Here is a 4,693-nt window from a genome sequence, read left to right as displayed (position 1 = left end):
ATAGCCCCATCATACTTAGTTCAGCCCAAGCCTTTCTTTCCAAGTACCCAAATAATGATAACAATCATAACAGTACTGATAACATATTTACATATGAGAAGTAAACAATTTTGACCTTATTGAATACCTTATATTTCTCCTGGATCTTATATATCTTATATATAATATTCCATTAAGTTCTGCTATTTTTGTCACAAATACCTGAAAGTCTTTCAGTTCATTAAAAATCCATTTATTTTTCATTCAGGATTATACTTAATTTTGCTGGGTAAGTTATCCTTAGTCACAACCCCAGCTTTTTTGCTCTGTGAAATATAATATTTCAAGACCTATAGTCCTTCAACATAGTAGCTGCTTGGTCTTGTGCAATTCTTATTGTAGCTCCAGGATATTTAAAATGTTTCTTTTTCTTGTTGTTTGCAATTATTTGTCCTTAACCTGGGAAGCTTTGAAAGTTGGCTATGATGTTCCTGTAAGTTTTCCTCCTGGACAAACCTAAATCGTAGTTCTGCTTTGTTTTCTCATTCTAGAACTTCAGGGAAGTTTTCCTTGATAGTTTCTTGTAATGTTGTATCAAGATCCTTTTTTATTGTAATTTTCAGGTAGTCCAGCTATTCTTATATCATCTCTCCTCGATCAGTTCTCCAAATCACTAGTTTTTCTGATGAGATATTTCACATCCTCTTCTATTTTTTTCATTCTTTTGATTTTGTTTTATTATTTCTTGGTGTCTTAGAATGTCCTTAGCTTCCTATGGCCCAATTCTTGTCTTCAAAAAATTATTTTCTTCCTAGTTTCTGATTCTCTATTTCAATTTGGTGAACTTTCTTTTCATAATTTTCTTGATTTTCTTGGATTACTCTTATTTTTTTTCAAATTTTTCTTTGATTTCCCTTACTAGATTTTTGAAGTCCTTTTTAAGTTCTTCCAAGAACTCTTTTTGTGTTTGGGACTATTTGATGGTTCTCATTGAAAAAAGGAGTAGCTTTTTAAGCTTCATTATCTTCCTCTGAATAGGAACCCTGATCTTCTCTAACCTCATCATAGCTATCTATGGTTGGGTTCTTTCTACTTTGCTTGCTCATTTTTATTTTTATTTTGTTTTAGCTTTTATTAGTATAATCACGTTCTAGTGTGCAGGTGGAGCTAGAAACTTAGTTTTCAATATCATGCTCCACGTTATGTGGAAGGAGTGAAGGGAGAAGGCACCTGCTCCATTAGGAACTTTTTATTAGTAAATATTCAAATAGCTGTTTGACCCCCGAGGACTGAATTTTATTAGAAGACTAGCTGCACTGTAGTAGAGTGGAAAGAACCCAGGTTCTAGAGTCAGGTGCCTCCTCTGGTGCTTACTGCCTGGATGACTTCGAATGAGTCACTAAACCTCAATGGGCCTCAGATTCTCTCACCTATTAAATTAAGATGTTTGACTGGTTCCTTATGAAATGTCTTCCAGCTTTAAAAATGACCCCTGTGCTTTATAACATGCCTTCTTATTTTGGGGATTGGGACTCAAGGGATGGACAAGAAGTAATTGTCAAAGTGAACTCATTCTCTTTGCTTACTGACCCTGGGTATCTCATATAGAGGATTATGGGGTTTGTGTGGCCAGCTCCTGGTTCTGTGCTAGAAGTCCCCAGGGAGTTCTGGCTGCACAAGATTGTCCAGAATGGTTCATCTTGAGGCTTGGGAGGCCCTGCAGACCTCAGACCCCTTCTTGGATTTGGGTTCATTCTCTTTGCAAACTTCACAAGACTGTACTTCTGGACCCTCCCTTTCCAGCTACTCTTTAGGCTATGGTACAGATTTTTGGCATATGTGTCTCTTCTTAGAGCTATGACCAAGTCTGATAACCAAATTCTTCACCTAACCCTGCCTCACAATCAAAATATATGCTCTGCCAAAAGAGTCACCCAAATTTTGTGAATAGGCTTAAGTATTTGACGTTGAGACCATATCAGGCAATCCAGAATGTTTAAACATGAAATCCTAGGCTCTCTGGTATCATGTATACTTGAAGCCAGCCTCCATGCACAAGTCACTAGGAACAGCGACTAAGCAGTAAGTTCCATTGGTTCAATTCAGGAATGCTACTCTAGGCTAGATTTGAGCATGGTTTCCATCATTGTTTACCACTTCAGTTGGGGAGTATGCTGTAGAGGTTATAGGAGCAACTTGAGCCACAGCCCAAAACTCAAACCTGTGAAAACCTCCACCCACCAAAATGAGGGCACAGGCTAAGAGCACCCAGGTGCCAAGATGGCCTTCCCAGTGTCACCTCATCTCCACTCCACTTTTCCTCACTACAAGCTTCACATCCCAACTCCACAAAGGGTTATATGAACCCAGATACACTGTCTGCCCCATTATCTGATGCTCCTAAAAACCATAGTGGAAATACCAGTGCATTCAGCTGCTTCTCACTTCACCAGTTCCATCAGAGTTGTTTAAGGGAAATTTCTTTGCACAATGTGGTCTCTTCTGCCTTCACTTTCCCCCAGAGAGAACTGATACAAGCCTTCTCTACTCCTCAGCTTCTCTTTCTTCCCAGTTCCATTTTTTCTCCTGTCTTGCCTCATGTTGTCAGTCTTTTCCTTTCCCCAAACAAGCTCCTTTCTGTTTCTTCATCCAATTCCCAAAAATTTTGAAACGTCCTCTTTTTTCCTCCTTACCTTTAATGCCCAGAGCCTCTATGGTCTCTCACTGTCCTGCTGCAGAACATGTTCAGCATGTTCATTTGTTCAGATCCACAAACCTTCTGGTAGTACCTGCATGAATTTGATGAGGATGAGCAGATCCACATGGACTTTGACAGGAAGGAAACAGTCTGGTGGCTTCCTGAGTTTGGCCACATCTTCAGTTTCAATGCCCAGATTGGGCTAGGCAACATTACTGTGGACATGGTTAACTTGAACCAACTTATCGGGCAAACCAACCACCCCAGGCCACCACTAGTGTACACCTCTCCCACTCTGCTCTCTTCCCTGGGTGTAGCCAGTGTGGTATTGGTGGGGAGGAGGCTACTAAGGGTTCAGGCTCTGTAATATACTGAGACTTTCCCCAACTCATGAGAATTCTGGACCCTCTCAGAAGAAGCTTCTCTTTCTAGTAATCAATGCCTTTTCCCTAGAGTCCCTAGTTGGGGTCAAAGGGGACAAAAATATTCGGTCTCTGATATGAATTACTCCACATTCCAGGTTGGTTCAACCAACCTGAAGCCTGAGAGACACGGCTCTGTCTTCAGTGACTTTTTTTTTTTAACTTAGGAACCTTGTTCCTGCCACCAGGGGCATCTGCCCAGGTCATTCATGGAGTGAGAGGAAAGGAGATTTTGGGTCCAAATTAGGAGCCTGGTGGCACAGTGGATAGAGCACTGGGCTTGCTGTCAGGAAGACCTGAGTTCAAATCTGGCCTCAGGGGCTTACTAGCTGTGTTACCCTGGACAAGTCACTTAACCTCCACTTGCCTCAGTTTCCTCATCTGAAAAATAATATAATAATAATAAGATAATATTATCATCTATCTCCATGGATTGTTGTGAGGATCAAATCAGACAATGATTATAAAATGCCTGGCACTGTGCCTGTCACATAGTGAGTGCCATGTAAATGTTAGCTATTATATTATTGTTGTTATTAAATTCTTGGAACTCAGGAAAACTTAAAAGATGGTTACGTTTAAGACTTGCTGTAGAATGAAGCTTTGCAAATTTGACTTAGGAATTTAAGGGGAAAAGTTCCAGTGCTCAAGGAAGGTGTTTTTCCTGAATCCTCTTTCATGGAAAAGGCAAAACTGGGCTTCTGGGATTCAGCTGTGGGGCTGTACTCACGGTAGGGCCATTCACCAAGGCTATGTGCTCCTTCAGTGACTCCAGAGGTGACAGTGTTTCCCAAGGAGCCCATGGAGCTAGAAGAACCCAGCATCCTCATCTGCCACACTGATAAGTTCTCACCTCCAGTGGTCAATATCATGTGGCTGTGCAATGGCAAGCCAGTCACAGGGTGTCCGAGACCACCTTCCTGCCTCAGGATGACTATTCTTTCCACAAGTTCAATTACCTCACCTTCCTGCCCTCAACTGATGATGTCTATGACTGTGTAGTTGAACACTGGTGCCTGGAAAAGCCACTTTCCAAGCACTGGGATATGAGTCAGTACATTTGGGGGCCTCTGCCCTCCTACCTTCTCAGTGACTACTTTCTTCCACCTCCCTAAGCACTAAACTGTTCCTAAAACCCCTCTCCTATTGCTCCCCCCAATGACTTTTGTCTCTAGATCCAATGTGCCCAAAATAAAAACCTCCTATTTTTTCTGTGCTCTCTGACCTCATTTTTTTCTTTCATTCTCACAGAGCCTCAGATGCTAACACCACCATCTGAGACAATGGAGATGCTCATCTGCACTCTAGGACTGGCTGTGGGCCTGGTGGATATCACTATGGCTGCCACCCTCATTATCAGAGGCTTGTGCTTAAGCAAATGATGGCTGGCCCCACAGATCAAGTATCAACTTCTGCAAGAAATCTTTTCCAATTCTCCTTAATCTTGCGCCTTCCCCTGATTCCACCACCAGTTTATCCTGTATCTGGCATTTCGGGGGTTGTCTCCCCTATTAGATGGTGAGTTCCCTAAAAGCCAGGATTGATTGCATTTTGCCTTTTTTTGTATCTACAGGGCCTAACACATAGGAGGCAT

The 4,693-nt window shown here is 41.7% G+C and overlaps 1 pseudogene; it reads left to right on the top strand.

The window, feature by feature from the left end:
• The first annotated feature begins 2,029 nt into the window (after nt 1–2,029).
• On the top strand, nt 2,030–4,481 carry LOC118858003 (annotated as a pseudogene).
• The last annotated feature ends 212 nt before the right edge of the window (nt 4,482–4,693 follow it).

Source organism: Trichosurus vulpecula, chromosome 7, assembly GCF_011100635.1.
Source record: "Trichosurus vulpecula isolate mTriVul1 chromosome 7, mTriVul1.pri, whole genome shotgun sequence".
In the NCBI taxonomy this organism is placed as follows: domain Eukaryota; kingdom Metazoa; phylum Chordata; class Mammalia; order Diprotodontia; family Phalangeridae; genus Trichosurus; species Trichosurus vulpecula.
Note: the sequence above shows the minus strand (reverse complement) of the source record. Positions and strands in the feature narration are given on the sequence as shown.